The sequence below is a fragment of the Crinia signifera genome, chromosome 8, assembly GCF_055691185.1.
Source record: "Crinia signifera chromosome 8, ASM5569118v1, whole genome shotgun sequence".
In the NCBI taxonomy this organism is placed as follows: Eukaryota; Metazoa; Chordata; class Amphibia; order Anura; family Myobatrachidae; genus Crinia; species Crinia signifera.
Window position 1 is genome coordinate 104469605 of NC_139224.1, and position 20814 is coordinate 104490418.

Here is a 20814-nt window from a genome sequence, read left to right on the forward strand (position 1 = left end):
TAAAAATGGCTACCAGAGAGATCTCTATATTTGGCAGGCTTAGCCCGCCTATACTGGCGAGTGCCCCATGCCACACCTCCAAGGTAGCCTTTGTTGCTGAACTTAGTTCCGATTTTTTCTGGATAGCCCGCAGGGGGACCCATAGTAAGTCCACCAACGGAATGTTAGAGGCTAACGAGCATTCCACAACAACCCACGGTTTTGAGGATCCGGAGACGTACCAATCCCCGACCTGGCTCAATAGGCACGCGGCTTGATACACCTCCACATCCGGGAAACCTCCCCCTCCCAGGACCTTTGGCAGAGCTAAATATTTTTTAGACACCCGTGGACGTGATCCCTTCCATATTTATTTTGTAAAGATGGCGTTAATTTTGCACAATAAAGACCTGGGAGGTTTTCTGGGGATTGACCGAAATAGGTAGAGGAGTTTCGGGAGAAGGACCATTTTGGATGCTGCCAGTCTGCCCATCCACGAAATTTCGTGCATGGACCATTCCGTTATTAGTTTTTGGAATGCACCAATCAACGGCAGGAAATTACATTCCATCAGGTGGGTCTCCCGAGATATTAACACTCCCAGGTATTTAATCGCCCTTCCCTGCCATGCGTACCGATATTGGTCTTTCAGGCGAGCTAACTCTGTATCGGGTATATTTAGGGGAAAGGCCTCTGTCTTGGTGGTGTTAAGTTTATAATATGAGATTGCGGAGTACGCATCTAGGATCTCATGTAGCGCGGGCAAGGATGTGTCTAGCTTTTGGAGGCAAAGGAGGACGTCGTCCGCAAATAAACAGATTTTATGTAAAATTCTCCCTATGACTGGTCCGACTATTCGCCTGTCCGACCTGATCTTCTCTGCAAGTGGCTCTATAGCTAATACAAATATTAAAGGGGATAAAGGACACCCCTGTCTAGTGCCGTTTGTTATCTGGAAGCTACTAGAGATGGTTCCGTTCACAAACACTCTCGCAGATGGGTGGGAGTAAAGAGCGAATATCGAGTCTAACATCCTCCCCTGAATTCCAAAACGTACCAGTACCTCCCTCAGGTATCCCCAATGCAGCCTGTTGAAAGCCTTTTCGGCGTCTAGTGACAGCAATAACAACGGGGACTGGGCTCGCTCACATACTTCAACTACATTTAGTACTCTCCGAGTGTTGTCCGGAGCCTGCCTGCCCGGTATGAAACCGACCTGGTCAATTTTTACCAGGGAGGGGAGCAGCGGGGCCAACCTATTAGCGAATAATTTTGCGTACAGTTTCAAATCTGTGTTTAATAGGGCGATGGGTCTGTAGTTCTGGACTGCCGTGGAGGGCTTCCCAGGTTTGGGGATCGTGACTATCCTAGCCTCGAGCATTTCACCAGGGAATTCCCCGGATTGAGAGGCCTTGTTAAAGACTTGCAATAAGATCGGGCCTAATTCAGACTTAAAGCATTTGTAGAAGTTGGACGGGTACCCATCTGGACCCGGGGCCTTGTTGTTAGGCAGGGTGTCTATTGCAGCCTCTACCTCTGGCAGGGACCAGGGGGCATTAAGGGCTTGGCAGGCTTCGGACCGTAACCCAGGGAGATCAATTTCGTCCAGAAAAGCAGTGATGTCGGCTTCCGAGGGCTGTGGGGTAAGGGGGTCCTCTCTTAGATTATACAGTTTAGCATAGTATTCTGCGAAAGTGTTTGCTACTTGGAAGGGGTCAGTGACCCTAGCTCCCCTTGCATTTATCAAAAGGTCTATTCTTGCCTTGGTCCTTCTGCCTCTCAATTTCCTGGCGAGCAATCTCCCCGCCTTGTTACCAAATAGGTAGAAGCTCTGGTTTAGTTTAGAGATATTTTTTTGTACTTCACTGAAAGCTGACGCATTGACCTTATCTCTAGTTCGCGCAAGAGCAGCATATATAGCCTCATCCAAGGGGTTATTCTTATGGGCTGCTTCTAGTTTGACCAGTTCTGTCTCTGCCGCCAACATCTCCCTTGCCTCCTTTTTCTTTGCTCTGGCAGCGGCCTGTATTGCCGCACCTCTCACTACAGCCTTTAGGGCGCACCAGTGTGTGAGTATGCTAGTATCGGATGGGTCGTTGGTGGTGATATACAGGGATAGGGCATCTCTAATGGAGTTCTTAGTGTCCATTTGAGTCAGGGCTAAGCTGCCCAGACGCCATGGACCCGGGGTAGACCTGAATGAGGTCAGTTCCCACCTCAAACGTAGGGGGGAGTGATCGGACCAGGTGATGGGGAGTATGTCAGCTTTGCGGATGGAGGCTAAGGTCCACTTGTCGGCTAAGGCGAGATCAATTCTCGAGTATGTCCGGTGGGGGTGGGAGAAAAAGGAGTAATCCCTCACACCCGGGTGTCTGGCGCGCCAAACATCATACATGTCGTATTCCTTAATGAGCTGCATGAATTTCTTAGAGTGGACCGGGGGCTGGGCTGTTCTATGTCCTGGGGTATGTGATTTGTCCATAATTGGGTCAGGGACTATATTGAAGTCCCCTAACAATAACAATGCGCCTTTGGCGTATTTCTGTATAGTGGTGAGGAGAGCTCTAATAAATGTAATCTGTCTGGTGTTAGGGGCGTAACAAGAAACTAGGGTGGTTTCTACTCCCTCTAAGTTACCCACTAATATTAGGAATCTACCCTCTGGGTCTGCATGCTGGGAGGACACTTCAAAGGAACAGTTAGCAGACACTAGTATAGCGACACCCGCCTTTTTGTGGGGGCCATTGGCCGTGTAACATTGGGGAAATCTATGGTTAAAGAATCTAGGTGGTGCTGTTTTAATAAAGTGAGTCTCCTGTATGGCAACGAGATGGGCTTTCTGCTTGTGGAAATAAGCCAGCGCCAATTTCCTTTTTTGGGGCGAATTCAAACCTTTAGCATTCAAAGACAAAACATTAATCATTTATAAGACATCTAGAACCCGCTTATAGTCACGTCTAACCAGATGAGTTTTAGCATATGGAGGTACATTCACAATATAAGCTACTCTGTAAGGACAGACATGAGGGCAAGACACATGGGGTGGAGATGAGATAGGGGGGGTTGAAAAGACAGAAAGAAGAAATAGACAGGCGACCCCAAGTGGGGTCGTAGTGAGGGGTCTGTCCAAGACCACCTCAACCGTATTGAGTATCTTGGGGGTAGTGGGTTTGGGCCCAGTCGCCCCTCGCAAAAGGTAACAAAAGAAAAATACCAAAAAAGAACAAACACAGATATAGTGAAGCAACCAATAAACCTTAATCTGTGTATTTTTTTTCTTTTTTTTTTTTCAACCTTAACACATAGGAAATGAACTTCAACAATCCTGAGTCACGCAATTTCTAAGTGACCCTTAAACTGAAACAGGAAGAGCCTGGCATGTGAGGGTCCGACCTCCTACAACTATAGTGACAGCTAAATAGAAGAGTGTATAGGGCACGCCGGGCCTGCCAAACCAAGCTTGTGAGGGCCATAAGGGCCCACAGACCACATTAGGTGACCATTAAATTTAGACAAACTGTTTAGGATGGACACCTCCCACCGATATCCCCGACTCTGTTCTGCCATCTAAAGTCTATGAACGATGAGGGTGGCTGGGGGGAAAGTGTCCAGCAAGGGGGTGTGTGGACCCTGATCTATTCCGGAGCTACCCCACCAGCGACCAGTCCTGCTGAAGTCGCTGGCTCGGGGAGGCCTCCGGGGAGGCGTCCTGCAGCTTCCAACTGGACACCAATTTCAATCCGTCCTCCACAGAAGAAACTGCAATTGTGGAACCTTCCCGTTGTATTAACAGGCGGGTCGGGAAACCCCATCTGTATATTATATTAGCTTTGCGTAGGGCCGTTGTGACCGGCGTGAAGGAGCGTCTTTTAATAAGGGTATCTCTTGAGAGGTCTCCAAATAGCTGAAGCGACCCCAAGGCCGCAGCAGAGTCTGCAGAGGGTCTTGCAGCTTTGAGGAGGGCTTCTTTTATATGGAAAAAATGCACTCATCAACACATCTCTAGGGACACCCTCGGGCGCAGACCTCGCCTTCGGTAACCTGTGTATGCGGTCCAACAAGAGGTCAGCAGGGGTCACCGAGGGTAATAGCTTTTTGAAGATGTTGATGACGTAGTCATGGAGGCCGCTGTTGGAGATGTTCTCTGGAATGCCACGTATTTTGAGGTTATTCCTCCGTGATCTATCTTCCATGTTGACCAGTTTCTCCCGCAGGGCCACCACCTCTTCTTCCAGTGCCGAGTGGGAGTCTATAAAGGTGTTGTGGGAGCCAACTATTTCACCCATTTTAGTTTCCAGCTCATTTGTGCGGTCTCCTAGTTCGTCAATAGAACGCTGGCAGATCTGTAGGGATGATCTAATTTCTGATGAAACCTCCTCCTTCATTTGATTAAGCAGCAGTTTGAGGGTCCCCACTGTTAAGGCCGCATCGTCGGCCACTTCTGGCCTGCTATCTAGCTTTTGTTGAGAGGCTAGAGTAGATGGAGTGGCGTCTGATATCGGTGTGAGGTCGGGCGGGGAGGATGATGTGGAAAGGGGCTCCGTTTTGCTACCCTGACTTCTGGGGGACGGCCTGAAAAACGGAACCTGGGAGACTGGTTTGGGTGTCTTGGGTCTCTTAGGAGGCATTTTTTGATATTCACGTCTTAGAAGCTAGACACAGACTCTGTAGGGCAATCGGGAAGAACTGTATACTCTTAATCTATAGGCTCAGGGCATGTATCTCAGACTCATACGAGGGGTTAAGGCTGTTTCTTCGTTTGCATTATGATGATGCGAGGGGTAGACTGGGGACCTTTAGGGGCCAATCATCACATGATCATCTTGTGGAGGCGCGTGCAGGTGAGCCGCCTGTACTTTCAAGGAAGATGGCCACAATATTGACTCAAGGTAAGCTCTGGGTTTGGCTGGGCGACCAGCTGCCTCTGTCATGCAATCTGTGCCGGGCGAGGGTGTAGGGTGGGCTTCCCCTGATCCGCCGACGTGGTGTGTTACTCTATCTTCCCTTAGGGATGGCACGGGACCTTCTGGGCTGAATCGGATCCTGGTTGGGCTAAGGTCAGCTCTGTGGGGTTCCTGCAGTGTCGCCAGAGACTGCAGTATTATGTCTGGGCTTTACTCCTGTCCTGGGTGTCTACAGCTTCCCCGGATCTGCTGAGGAGGATGGTCCTGGCCTCACAGCCTCTCAATCAGGGGGCTTTGTTTGATAGTCCTGGGCCTGCTAGTGTTGGTCTCTGTGGCTGCCTCCCCCCCTGTGTGGCTGCAGGGTTGCCGCTGTGGAACCCCCTCTGTCGGCTTATGTCCTGCGGGGCTATTAGTGTCAGGCAGTTGCTAGGTCCCCCAGCCTCCCTGTCCTGGAGTTACCAACCTCCGTTGGACTTGGGCGTCAGCGTTCCACCTATTCGCGTGGTCTGGTCTCCCCGCTGCAGCCGTCCGCCAGCGTGCGCTCCCTCCGCGTTTGACACTCTGCTTGTCTCAGGCTCGACTCACCCTCTCTGGCGTCACGCGGCGGATCGGGCTCTCCTGTCGGCGGTGCTGTGTTCTTCCTGGCGGGGTGCCTTGGATCGTGCTTCCCCGCCCTCCGCTGGTCCGTCTGCGTCGTCAGGGGGAACTCCTTCGCCCGCCGTCGGCAACCGCTTCCAAAACGGAGGTCCCGGCTTCTCGTCGCGGACTAGGCCGCAACGGCGCCCGGAGGCACCGTCCGGCTCCGCGGCTCGGGTCCCCGGTACTCTGGCAGATGGGAGGAGGTTGTGTACCGTGCTGAGGTCCCTCAGGTGATCGGGTAAGGCCGGATTGGCACCTTAATTCGGCGTGGGCACAGGAGCAGGCGAAAAGGACGTCTTCCCTGTTTGCCCGCTAGGCCACGCCCCGAGGGCAATCGATCTTAAGATCAAACTTTCTGATGTATGGCCAGCTTAAGTGCCTTCCTCACATTAGATACACAGGCTCCAGACAATGGTGATCTCTACCGTAACAGTTGTTGAGCTGTTCTGTGCATACAACATGGAGGATTTAAACCAAATCTTTGATGCTGTGATTAGGTATATGACATGTTTTTGAATTGTCCTTATATATGCCACTAGTGATCTTACATTAACTTTGATATTAGTTAATTGTCGTTTTTGGATATAAATAAAGTTTGGCTCTTTGTCACGGATGTGCTGGCTCCCATTCTTTTATGCGTTAGGGGTGGTGAAGGGGAAAATTATTATATGTGAAAGGATAAAAGGGTATGAACAATACTTCCCTTCTATTGGTATCTTCACCCTCGGTGGGTCAGGTGTGGTATGATTCACCGACAGTCGGGACCCCGACAGTCATTATCCCGACGTCAGGATCCCGACTGCCTGGTCTCAGACAGCATGGCCAGCGCAACAAAGCCCCTTGCGGGCTCGCTGCGCTCGCCACACTGCGGGCACGGTGGCGAGCTACGCTCGCCACCTATTCTATTCTCCCTCTATGGGGGTCGTGGACCCCCACGAGGGAAAATAGCCGACGGCCGTCGGGAACCCGGCCGTCAGTGTTTTAACAGTCGGGTTCCCGACGTCAGGTTAATGACTGTCGGGACCCCGTTCGGCAGCCGGTGGATCACCAATATGTTAAAACATGAAAAGATATAAAAAATATGAGAGTGTAGTACGTTCACAAAACACTTTATTTTATTTCCATAAAACACACATACTGTATGTAAAACTAATTACCCATAAAATATGGGATAACAACATCAAATGGAAAAAAGACGATTCCAATAGAAATAAGGTGGGGACTTTTACCAAAATGATGAGAAAGAGGCTGGTCAGATTTACAAAGTAAAATTTGGGGAGTGGTGGACCCCTATATCACAAAACATATATAAGCATTGGTGGTATAGCGCCCACCCGCACAGTGAAGACAGAAGGCGGTACAGGCAGAGCAGATTCAGAGCACTTGCTCACCGCCTGCTATGCGGCGATGTTCGGAATTTAATGACGGCAGATTTAGGGCTGCGGGGCCGCACTTTTGAATCGCTGTGTGTGTGCCACACACACACACACACACACACACAGAGCGATTCTCTGCCTTTTTTGAGCAATTCATTGTAATTATGTAAAATCATTCAGAGAAGGGCTTAATATCTCCCTGTGTGTGGAGCCCTTAAGACAGATGACAGAGAAACTCTTCTTCTGTACAATATGACCAGCAAGATTAAACAACCTTTTACAGCAGGGCTGGGCAATTGCGGCCCTCCAGATGTTGATGAACTACACATCCCAGGAAGCTTTGCATTAGTTTTGCTATGTGGCCATGCTGAAACTGATGCAAGGCATGCTGGGATGTGTAGTATAGAATAAGGCCCAAAGGCACAGACACTGCAAAGACCAACCTGCAGCTCCGGTCCCCTACCTGCACTGCTGTCGAGATTTGGATGCACCTGCTGTGTAACAGGGAGCTGAGCACCTGGCAGGAACTGACCCACCTGAGCCAGGATTGCTCAGTCACCTCCCCATAGTCCGGTGATTGTGCCGAGGCAGCCAGATATTGGAGGTGACCCTACACAGGGTGCTTGCCGCTTCCCTTACCAGTATCAAAACTAGTCAGTCGGAAAGAGTATCCACTTATATATGGTACTAGCCTAGAGTCTCTAGGACACCTAAAACCAGAGCTATCAAGGTGCAAAATGGGCACATTTACCCCATAGACTATATTGTACCCATTAATTCAAATCCACCATGGGTTCTAACACTTGCCATTAGCCTTGTGGGGGTCTCAGAAACTTGTAGTTCATATCCTCTGGTAGCTAAATGTCTCCCCTTCAATATGAACTAGGTTGAGCTGATTGGACCACCATAATCAGAGAAATTAAGCCCTACAGATTTTGTGAAACTACATTTCCCAGCATGCCCTGACAGTTTTGGCATGCTCTTATAGGAAAAAATGTGGCAATGCATGTTGGAACATGTAGTTTCACAACATCTGGAGGGCCAATGAGCTTTAAGCTCATTTAAATTTATCCATATAGTAAAGGTTCCCAAATATTTAGAATCCTGGCACACTTGAGTATCAGAATTTTTTCACACCACCCCTAGGGCAAAAGGTCAACATAGGAAAAAGGTGGACATGGTAAAAAAGTCGACAAAAGCAATAGGTAAACCTGAAAAAGGATCAACATGTTTTTTTTATGCTTTTTTTTTGTTTTAAAAAGGCGGTTTTTCCAAACGTAATCATTCACGTGGACATAGAGGAAGAATATTATAGAGTGCCGAGCATAGAGAATCACTGTGCCCGAAGCATGGCGAGCCCAAACTCATGTCAACCTATTGCTTGTGTCGATCTTTTGACCATGTCAACTTTTTTCATGTGTCAACCTTTTTCCTGTTTACCAACAGTGGTTGACCTAATTGCTGTCGACCCAATGACCCAGACCCATTTGACAGACAGATTAATTTATCATTCCCTGGTAACAAGTTTCCCTCTTTTGAATCACAGCCAGTCTGCATAAATCTGTGCATCAGTCCCTCTATGACAATTTAAAAAAGTTAAAGACCCCCCCCAAAAAACAGGAATGGGAACACTGAAGAATTACATGTATAAAGTTTCCAACTTGGATCGACATTTCGCCTACAGATCTCAGTGTGTAAACTCAATATGGGTGCTCCCACAGTTGCATGCAACGTCAGGTTTTATGAGCTGCACATTAAACCTAGCGATATTACCAGCAATTTGGTATCTATGGTACAGTATGTAAGGCAGAATGGATAACAAAATATGTTGGACCGATTTGACATCACCTTCGTACCATTCCCTAGAACACATGTCTTCAACCTGTGGCCCTCCAGATGTTGTAGAACTACATGTCCCAGCATGCCCTGACAGTTTTGGCATGCTCTCATAGGAAAAAATGTGGCAATACATGTTGGAACATGTAGTTTCACAACATCTGGAGGGCCACAGGTTGAAGACCCATGCCCTAGAACAAAGCAGCATGAATGTCACTGTAGTGTGTAAAAAAAGGATATAACGCATGCATCCAAACAATGTAAGATGTTGTTCAGTCGTTGGGAAGATTGCAACATGTGTACATTCAATTTGGCTAGTTCTTAATTAAAGGGAAATAGTATAGTACGTGGCGGTTGCTTTAGTGTGTGCACAGCTTAACTATAGGTTGTAACTTTGGAAAACCCCACTAGAAAGCAAAACTTAGCAAACAAAAAACAAAAAACTTTCTCTCCAATATAAAATTTATTTACACAAGGAACAAAAACTTTAAATTATAAAAATGTACAATCCAGAAGTCAATTATTTTGAAATTAACGTTTTGCTTCTCAATCTGGGTCCAATGCATTGAAACAGCACAGGTCTTCTTATTACTGTACCTGAAATATGATAGATAGGTTATCTCTAAAACACTACAGAAGATCAACGACTGGCCAGTGAAATCAATAAAGATACATAGTGTTCATTCTAGCACACGCCATTTTTGAAAACCCATGCAGTTCTTCTTCCCTGCCTGGGGTGTCGCTGTCTGCTGTAGTGCTTCTAGCACAATGTGGTCTGTATATCAACACCGATATGCAAACCAGACCGATGCAAGAAACACCACAGCAGACAGCGACACCCCAGGCAGGGAAGAGGAACTGCATGGGTTTTCAAAGATGGCGGGGGCTAGAATGAACACTAATACATTATGTATTGCATTTAAATATTTTTAACTTGCCAGATTTTTCTTCTACTTCTGATGAATGACCTTCTAAATTTTTGAGTATAAAACAGAAATCCTACCTGTGTGAGTAGGAACCATAACAGAATCCTAAATAAACATGTGGAAACTGATAACACAACACAATTCTAAAGTTTATATAAAACTTCTGTTTTGCTTGCACTTGCATACATTTTAAAGAGACGTGTAATTCAGGGGATTATACACGTACACACACTGCACTCAATTACAGCATCTAATGAGAAATGGGTATCGGTTTGTAGTGCACAGTCCATAATAAATCGATATCCACACTCACCTCTTGTAAAAAGAGAAGTTAGAAGAACAGGCACTCCAAATTTAAAAAGTCCAACAAAATTTTATTCAAGCCATGAAGATACACGACCTGACAGCCGTTTCAACTGCTAAACACAGTTTTTCTCAGGGGCTAAAACAGACAAGCAGTTCCAACATTTAAACAGAAAGGTGAGGATTGCGCCAAAAGGTTTCAAACAATGCATGTAGCCACTGACTGTATGAAGTCAATCAGTGTCAGAATAGGTGTACACCCCCATAAAAGGGAAAATGATTAATGCGCTGTTAATTGGAATAAGAACTGCATAGTCAGCGTGTCCATATATATTAAATTACTAGAGTAATAACTCCCGTGGACAGTATAAACAAACATAGTAACAAAAGAAAGAAAAAAGAAACAAATAGACACATAATAACAAAGCACATACACTCCGTGTAATAGCATGCAGTGACAGCAACCTTGTTCTACAAATAGCAGGTAGCGATTTGTCAGTGCGAGTGAATGGAGGCACCAGACCATCAGGGATCATACCTCCAGTGCCAGGGATGTGTAGCATGTTGCACTAGTGGGCGTGGAGACACGGCGGGCAAGCATGTTGCTCGCTGCCATATGTGCCGTAGTGCAGGATGGTGGGGGGGGGGGGGAAGCTTGGTTCCCCCACAACCACAATGATGGATTACTTTTTCTCAGCGGGGTTAGTACACAGGACACCGACAGAGGGGATGGCTGGTGACAAATAAGATTATGGGTGATTGTGACAGGTATCATCAGAAGGATATAGGGCATGGGTCCTCAAACTGCGGCCCTCCAGATGTTTTGAAACTACAAATCCCAGCATGCCTTGCCACAGTTTTGCTATAAGGGAGTGTTAAAACTGACAAGGCATGCTGGGATTTGTAGTTTCACAATATCTGGAGGGCCGCAGTTTGAGGACCCATGATATAGGGTGTCAGACCTATGGGGACACCACTGGATACAAAAGGTGGTTTCTGGGATAAATTAGTGCGCTTCAGAGCAGCCTAACCTGTACAGTAGGTGTGTCCCCACACACACCCACACATAAAACAGAGAAATACAGACAGTTTTTCATGCGCTCCTTCAATGTATGAATTCCAATGTCACTCCATCCTATGTATCATTGATGATTGCTCATGTGACATAAAAAGAGAAACAGCAATATAGTGTGATACCGTAAATAAAGGGTAATTTACCAGTATAGCTATTTGAGATGGGAATCGTACCCTGTATAATTATCCACTAAAACCAAAAGTAGACAATACAGGCTTTTAAATGAAAGATAGATCCTCAAATGGATCCTCCTGAATTCTCCACTTTTTCCAACATGTGGGAACATCAAAGAAATATATATCCAATTGGTGAAATACCATTTTAATGAATTAAAAAGCAAATATACAACACAAATGGGTGTAAACAATGGACTCTCTCACCGGAAATCAACGTCCACTATGCAAAGCGGACAAACACAGCATGAATGGTAAAACTCAGGCGTCCCTGGATGCTGGCTGCTAAACACAGGAGACCAAATCCGGTTTTCTAAGGGGTTTAATAGAGAATAGTAGTTCACATCTGGAAATAGGTTTTACTTTGGAATGTGTCATATGGGTATAAATACCCAGATATGGGGGTAAGTCTCTATGCCTTGATAAAGGACAGATAGTCTGAAACACGTAGGCGGAGGGGACTGGTAAACATTGGACATAACATCAGGATTGAACATCTGCAGCCAGCATCCAGGGATGCCTTCGTTTTACCATTCATGCTGTGTTTGTCTGCTTTGCATAGTGGGCATTGATTTCCGGAGATAGTCCATTGTTTACACCCATTTGTGTTGTATATTTACTTTTTAATTCATTAAAACGGTATTTCACCATTTGGATATATTTTCTTTGAAGTTCCAGCATGTTAGATAAAAGTGGAGAATACAGGAGGATCCATTTGAGGACCTATCTTTCATTTAAAAGCCTATATTGTCTACTTTTGGGTTAAGAGGACAATTATACAGGGTACGATTCCCATCTCAAATAGCTATATTGGTAAATTACCCTTTACTTACGGTATCACACTATATTGCTGTTTCTCTTTTTATGTCACATGAGCAATCATCAATGATACATAGGATGGAGTGACATTGGAATTCATACATTGAAGGAGCGCATGAAACTCGGTCGGTATTTCTCTTTGTTCTATGGGGACACCACGGCTGTCTCATTGCTGTATAGGCTTGTAAAATGGTAAGTCAACATAATCTAGATACTCCGTGGTTTACTATGAATAAATGATCACAAAGTAATACAGTATGTAAAAAGTAATATGCATGGATAAACTAGAAACCAAGGTTTAACATATACAAAGGTCCCGAGCAGCATATCAGGCAGTGGACACATGGCGGTGTCCCATGCTTGTTCAGTGATACAATCAAATCTTGGACACACTGCGGTGTCATACATAGTTACATAGTAGGTAAGGCTGAAAAAAGACTTGCCTCCATCTAGTTCAACCTGGTATAGATATCTATTGCTGATTTGGTAGGTTCTGGTAACTTGCACACTGGTTGTGTCTCCCAAGGTGCATAACCTTACATTTATCTACATTGAACCTCATCTTCCATTTTTTTGCCCACTCATCTAGAATTGCAAGATCATTTTGAAGCATGGTGACATCTTCTGATGATTTGATGACTTTGCTAAGTATTGTATCGTCCGCAAAGATGGATACATTGCTGAGTAACCCTATCCCAATATCATTAATAAAAATGTTAAACATAATGGTCCCCAAAACCGAACCCTGGGGCACTCCACTTAGTACCGGTATCGTATCTGATACGGCACCATTCACAACCACTCTTTGTTCTCTATTACATAGCCAATTCCCTACCTATCTGCAGATATTTTCACCCAATCCTAGGTTCTCCATTTTATTACTCAAGCTCTTGTGTGGGACAGTATCAAATGCTTTAGCGAAATCTAGGAAAATCACATCTACAGCATTTCCATTATCGAGGTTTTTGCTAACCTCTTCATAGAACCCTAGTAGATTAGTTTGGCATGAACGATTTTTCACGAACCCATGTTGGTTAGTACTGAGTAGACGGTGATGGTCTAAATATTCCTGGATACCATCCCTTAAAAATCCTTCAAATACTTTACCCACAATTGATGTTAAACTAACGGGTCTGTAATTAGCGGGATCTTCCTTTTTTGAATATTGGCACTACCTCTGCTATTCTCCAATCTTTTGGTACTATACCTGACGATAGTGACTTGCTAAAGATATAATGTAGGGGGGTAGCTAGTTTATCCCTTAATACCCTCGGATGAATCCCATCTGGCCCTGGTGATTTATTTGTTTTGAGTTTGCTTAGCCTCAGTACTATTTCCTTTAGCGTGAAATCCACAATGAGATCTGGCTTATTTGTCCCGTTTGTGGTAAATGTTCTGCTCTCCCTTAGTAAATACTGATGAGAAGAACTAATTTAACAGTTTTGCTTTTCCTTTGTCCTCAGTAACACTTTTTCCACTAGTATCAGTTAGTGGGCCTATGTTTTCCTTAATTAAACGTTTACTATTTATGTATTTAAAAAACTTCTTTGGGTTGGTTTTGCTTTCAGTGGCTATGCGTACTTCATATAATCTTTTAGCTGCTTTGATTACCCGTTTACAAGTTTTGTTTGATTCTTTGTATTTTGCGAACGCCTCCTCATTCAAGTTATTTTTATACAATTTAAATGCTCTTGTTTTATTGTTGATAGCTGACCTTACTTTTTTGTCCAACCATGGTGGCTTTTTTTTTTAATTGAATTTACCTTTATTTACTTTAGGAATGTATACAATAGTGAATCAAGCACCTTTTTTAGAGAATCCCACATTTCCTCTGCATTTTTTTCCCTCCATAACTGTTTCCCACCCAATTCCTGTTAGGGCTTCCCTGAATAATTCAAAGTTGTTATTTACATATAGGCACACACCCCCACCCCCCCTTCTATTTCCCCTGTCTTTCCTGTAGAGTGTATATCCCTCCATGTTTAATGCCCAGTCATGCGACTCATTACACCATGTTTCTGTAATACCAATGATGTCGTAGTCGTCTCTACGGATCACCGTTTCTAGCTCCCCGATTTTACTCACTAAGCTTCTTGCATTAGCCAGTAAGCATTTTAATTTATGTTTATTTTTAGATATGGCTCTAATATTATGAGTAGTTTCACCCCAGGACCCAATTGAATTCTTTACTAGCTTCCTCTTTCCCCTCTCCCCTTCAGTAGACTCTCTACAGCCCTCCCCACCATGCACACTGCCTGCCCTATTTATAGTTCTGGGAATTCTTCCTCTGTCCTTCCCTCCTTCCCGTATACTAAGATCATCTGTACCGAAGAACTGTAATGGGGTAACGTGACTGTTACAACATAACATTTTATTACATGACATTCCTGATGCACCCTGAGTGTTACCTCCGATTATACCCTTGTTATGTCCCAGGACTTTGTCTGTGTCTCTGTCCCCCCTCCCGCCATCTCCTTCCCCCATATGATTCCTGATCCCAGTCCGGCTTCTCTCCCTGATGGTCCCATAATGTCTTGCTGCCCCCAAGTACCCATGGTATATATGCTGGTCAGGACATTGAGTCCATACTAGACACCGCAGTGTGTCATTCTACCAAGTACAGTTCACAAACTGAAATGGCCAATGAGCCTAAGGTATGGTTAGACATACTGATGTACAAGAGTGTCACAAATGAGCGGCCTCTTGTGAAGGTCACAAACAGAGGTTCACTGTGCTGGCAAAGGTGTTAATGTCATACTAGATTTACAGGAAGCATCCCATTTTGTAATCTTCATTAAGGCCTAATGGTGTCAGCGTCCCAAGATGATGGATCCAGGATAATTCTTGTTGTAGAAAAAAGGTTGTCTGTCACCACCTCTGCGTAACAGAGCAATATGGTTCATAATAAAGCATTTAAGTATTCCAACGTGGTGTTTGTTCCATGAAATGTCTCACAAACTGAGATTTTTCAGGTCTAGTGTGGAGTCAGAAGAGTGTAGACATTTTTTTGATTGATGAGCAGTGCTGTCCAATCCACTCCTTTAGCATCCTGGATTTCTTGCCACCATATAGTAACTTGCATGGACATTGTAGTATGTAAATGACAAATTTAGAATTGCAGTCTAACCGTATACTTTTTGCCATTCAGTAGAAATTGGCAGTTGGTGCAACCGGCACATTTGAATACTCCACTTCTGAGCACCAGTCACCCTGCTGCTGCTTTAGAGGTAGACGGGAGTTCATTCCTTACCAGGAGGTCTTTGAGGTTTGGCCCCATGGTAAGCAAATCTGGGTGGGTTTTTTAGTTACACTGACTACAGATGGAGCCATCCTCATCTAGCCATTTATGGATAGCCATAGTGAGCCATTGCTATCCAAGACCTATTGTTCTCAGCTGCAATACAATACACAGAACAATACAGTAGGGGATTAGCAGAGTAATCCTATAACTCACTTAATCCTATTAAAGGGCTAGATGAGGATGGCTCCATCACCTTAGTTACCAGTGTATCCATGCAAATAAACCTTACATATTACCTTGTGATCATTATTCTTAGTAAACCACAGAGTCTCTCAATTATGTTGACTTACCATTTTTCAAGTCTATACAGCATGACACAGCCGTGGTGTCACCATAGGTCTGACACCATATACCCTTCTGATGATACCTGTAACAATCACCCATAATGTTACATTTTTCACCAGCCATCCCCTCTGTCGGAGCCCAGTGCACTAACCCCACTGAGGATAAATAATCCATCACTGCGGAGGTGCGGTCACATAGACACCACAGTTGTTTGTGGGAACCAAGCAGCCTGTCCTCCTAAGCAGCGAGCAACAGGCTTGCCCCGCCGTGTCTTCACACCTACTAGTGCGACATGCCACACATTCCAGGCACCGGAGGTATGATCCTTGACGGTCTGGTGCCTCCATTCACTCACTGACCTATCGCTACCTGCTATTTGTAGAACAAGGTTGCTGTTACTGCATGCTAATACAGAGTATACGTGCTTTATTAGGTGTCTATTCGTATCAAAAGAAGGAAAAATAAACAATGTTTGTTTATACTGTCCACGGGAGTTATTACTCTAGTACAGGGGTCCTCAAACTATTTTGCTCTAAAACCCCATCAGACAATAAAAATAATGACAGGACCCCAGCAAGTTACTGCAGAATGTCATTACATCCCATGTGTAGTCAGCTAACAGCACATACATGGCAGCATTGTAGAATGATAGGAGTCGTCTAATATAACAGACAATTCAACAAAGGTTTCAGACTCCTTGAATCACTGACTGAGACTAGAAAAGTCATTAGCCAGTTTGAGAACTGCTGCTCTAGTAGTTTAAGATATATGGACATACTGACTGTGCAGTTCTTATTCCAATTAATTAACAGCGCATTAATCATTTTCTCCTTTTTAGGGGTGTACAACTATTCTCAGACACTGATTGACTTCAACCAATCAGTGGCTACATGAATTCTTTGAAACATTTTGGCACAATCTTACCCTGTCTGTTTAAATGTTGGAACTGTCAGTTTTAGCCCCTGAGAGAAAACTGCATTAAGCAGTTTAAACGGCTGCCATGTATGTATATCTTCATATCTAGAATATTATATATATTTCCTCCCACATTCCAAAAAATATACTGGTAGAATAATTGGCTCCCAACAAGATTAACTTTAGAAATTATGTGTGTGCACTTGAAAGCTCCACTGGGGCAGAGACTGATGTGAATGTTCAAATATTCTCTTTAAAGTGCTGCATAATATGCGTGGGCTATATAAAATAACTTAATCATTTATCTATTTTGTCTGATACCAAAGTGTACAGGTGCCAGATAACACTCCGACTGTCAGGAGTGTGCAATAGATACAACGCAGGGAGGTGGTGATGTTATGCTCTGCAGATTTTCCAGTGTTTGTCAATTTTTTTTCTGTCCATTCATTCTGTAAAGGAGCATTTATGAGGTCAGACATGGATGCTGGACTATAAGGCACAGCTCACCATCCAATTCATCCCAAAGGTGCTCAATGGCGTTGATGTGAGGGCTCTGTGCAGGCCAGTCAAGTTCTTCCACACTGAACGCAAACCATGGCTTTATAATCCTTGATTTGTGCAATGATGTTGGAATAGAAAAGGTCCTTCTCAAATTGCTGGAAGCATAGCGTTGTTCAAAATGTTTTGGTATGCTGAAGCTTAAGATTGTCCTTCACTGGAGATAAGAGGCCTAGTTTAACCCCTGAAAAACTGCCCAATTCCACTAGATCTCTTCTCCCGAACTTCAGTGTTAGCATAATGCAGCCAGGCAGGTAATGTTCTCTCAGCTTTTGCTAAACCCAGACTAACCCAACTGACTGACAAACAGAAGCATGGTTTGTCGCACCGCATAATAGGTTGCCACTGGTCTACAGTTCAGGGTCTGTGTGCTCTACACCACTCCATCCAATGCTTATAATTGGACTAGGTGATGTGAGCCTTGCATGCAAGCTGCTCGGCCATGGAAACCCATATTACATTAAGCTCCCACCACATAGTTTTGGAACTCTTCAGATATTCAATCAGCAGTGACTTTTTGCACCATGCGTCTTAGCGGTTGTTGATCCTGTTCTGTGATGACGTGGTCTTCCGCTTCGTGGCAGAGTTGCTGTTTTTCCTAAACCCTTCCACTTTCTAATAATCTTAGTTGACAATGGAATATCTATTAGGGTTATTGCAAAGGTGGTATCCTTTCACAGTACCACGCTTGAAGTCAGAGTTCTTTAGAATGACCCATATGAACAATAGGTTTCCCAGAATCACAATGCCGCCACTGACTTGCCCTCTTTTCCATAGTGTATTCTGGGTGTCAGATCTTCTCTAAGCAAACTATGCACATGGCCAGCAACATGATGTAAAACAAAAACATCTTTCTTCAGACTGGGCCATTTTATTCCATTATTTTATGATCCAGTTTAGACGAATATTCATATGCTCATTGTAGCGGTTTTGGCGGTGGACAGGGGTCAGCATCTGTACTTTAACTGTGAGGCACTGTGTGTACCAACACCTTTTCTATTATAGCCAGTAATTCATACTATAATAGATCTTTAGTGTGATCTGATCAGATTTGGTAGCCTTCACTCCCCAAGCACATCAATAAGCCTTGTGTGCACATGACCATATCACTGGTTGTCTTTCCTTGAGTCACTTTTGGTAGGCTAACCACTACATACAGGGAAACCCAACCAAGAACTGACATTTTTGGAGATGCTGTGGCTGGACAGGTAGCCATCACAAGCAGGCCCTTGTCAAAGTTGTTCAGATCCTTAAGCTTGCCCATTTTTTCCTTCTTCCAACACATCAGCTTTATGTATCGATGGGTTCACTTGCTACCTAATATATACCACACTCTGACCGGGGCTATTTTAACAGGATAATGCTATTCAATTCCCCCATCAGCGGTTTTAATGTTATGAATTTATCAGTATATTTATTACGTTTCTTATATATCGCATACATACTCCACAGCGCTTTACAGAGTATTGTTGAAAATTCACATCAGTCCCTGCCCCAATGGAGCTTACAATCTATATTCCCTACCATATGTACATGCACACAGACATTCTAGAGTTGATTTTGTTGGAAGTCAATTGACCTACCCGTATATTTTTGGATTGTGACAGGAAACCGGAGTACCCGAAGGAAACCCACGCAAACACGGGGAGAATATACAAACTCTGCACATTTAGGGCCATGGTGGGTATCGGACCCATGACCTCGGTGCTGTGAGTCAGTAATGCTAACCATTACACCGTCCATATATCCACATACAGTGTGCTCCCCCTTACTAAAATACAAACCATATGTTTTATTTTAATGCATTTTTTTTTTATAACATCTTAATATGAAATTAAGATAGAAGGCAGTTACAAGGGAAAGCACAGTAAGCCAAACACATGTCCTCTTCTCTAGAAAATTCATTTGGACTGCCTACTGAGCAAGAGGCATAAGGGCACACTATATAAAAGTCTAACTTGAGAAGTCTTTTTCAGTTCACAGGTGTGTAGCGGTTGTGCTTCCTGCAAAAATGTAACATACAGTACAAAAAAAATAAATCCTATTATCTGCCCTTGAATATACATCTGTGAAGGCTCCAGAGACCATAATACAGTGGTACAATGCTTGCCACCTACATGTTTAAGTAACAGCTATAACTCTACATATTTCAAATTGACAGAGTAAAAAGTACAAAGCACCACAGCTTGAATTTTCCTATAATTTAACTTTGGGGCTTAAGCAAATCAATTCATAAAGGATACAACATGAAAGGATACGCTTTTCATGCCAAACAGGAGTTACACGGCCATCTTTAGGGAGAAGAATAGCACAACTGTTTTCACTGAATGGTCTGTATTCTGGACAAGAGACATATTGCACGCTGCCAAGACATATGGTAATAAAGCCTTCCTGGAAGAAATCTAGTTTTTTTTTTTAAGCCTACAGACGTGTCCTCCTACTGATCTTCAGTGACGTCAAAAAACAATATAGCCATGTCCGGTCATAGGATGTCTCGGCTGCTTAAATTGTCTTTTTTGGTCAAAATATGCATCATATTTGTATAGCAAAACTACTGTAGAAGTGACAAAACTACTTTGTACTGACTGATCAATTTGATGATCAACATATGTATACTGTATCTATGTGTGATGGAATTTAAAGACATGTATTAAGTGCTGTCAGCTATAGCAAATATGGGCTATAGCACATTTTTCTCTAAAAATTGCAAACCCGGGACTCTGTTTTACAAACTGAGCTGGTCCCCGGGGACATAGTGCAGCCGATCATGTGGGGCTGTTGGGTGACCTGTGTCGGGGAGAAACACTCACCTAACCCACTCTCACCTCAGCCACTCCTCCTATCACCCCATTTCCTCTTGCCCCCGTTACCTCAGCCCTTTGCTCCCCCCAGCACCTCACATCCTCTTGCCTCACTAGGTCACCATCCCTCCCCCCACCTCTTTCCTGCTCTCTCTATGTCCCCTTTTCGATCACCTATTTTTCTCTCATCCACCCTCTCTCCCCTGCTTTGTCCTTTTTCTTTCTCCACTGCCCCCTCTCTTGCTCTCAATCCTTATTCCCCCCTCCATCTCACCTCTCTGCCCCTAGTCTCTTTTCTCCCTCTCCCTGAGTCTTTCCTGGGGTGGGGGTTTAGCTCAATAGCATAATTTGTGATGGAACCCACAAACAGAAGAGTAAGACCCTAACTTTATAGTGATAGGTCCCCGGGACCACACATTTTTTCATCGAAAGCATTTACTGGCTGCGATGCAGTGGTCATTGCGTTCTCACACCACGTTCTGCTGTGCCTCATCTGAGGCTTTGCACAGTACGTATTTAAAATGGTAGCCTGTGAAATTAAGGTTGCCTAGAGTCTCTAGTACACTTTCAGTTGTGTTTTACTGCTATTGGGGCAGATGTATTAAGCCTTAACAAGAGATAAAAGCGAGGGTAAAGAGAAACATCCAGCCAACCGGCACCTTACTGGCTTTTTTCAAACACAGCCTGTGATATGGTTAGCAGGGGATTGGCTGGACGTTTGGCTCTCTTTATCACCCTTGCAGTTATCTCTTGTTAAGACTTAATACATCTGCCCCACTGCAAGAAACGCAAACAAACTACAGTAAGTTACCCCTTCAAGAAGTTTCACCAGGTATCTTACATGAAGAAACATCTGTAGGTTTTTGTATAAAACAGAATTCACTTCATTAAAGAACAATTTTACTTTCATTACAGTAGGGCCAA

General features: G+C 44.3%; 1 protein-coding gene across 4 annotated transcripts in view; it reads right to left on the minus strand.

The window, feature by feature from the left end:
- The window catches only part of RNPC3 (RNA binding region (RNP1, RRM) containing 3), a 66004-nt gene that overhangs the window by 15857 nt on the left and 29333 nt on the right, over positions 1-20814 (minus strand). The window contains exon 15 of one of the 4 annotated variants that reach the window (XM_083156915.1): positions 9179-9331. The exons of 1 other annotated variant lie outside the window; for it this stretch is intronic. The gene's annotated coding sequence lies outside the window, so the exon portion shown is untranslated. Of the gene's footprint in view, positions 1-9178; positions 9332-16448; positions 19381-20814 lie in introns of those variants that run through there. 2 more of the 4 variants (XM_083156917.1, XM_083156914.1) reach the window with 2 other exon arrangements.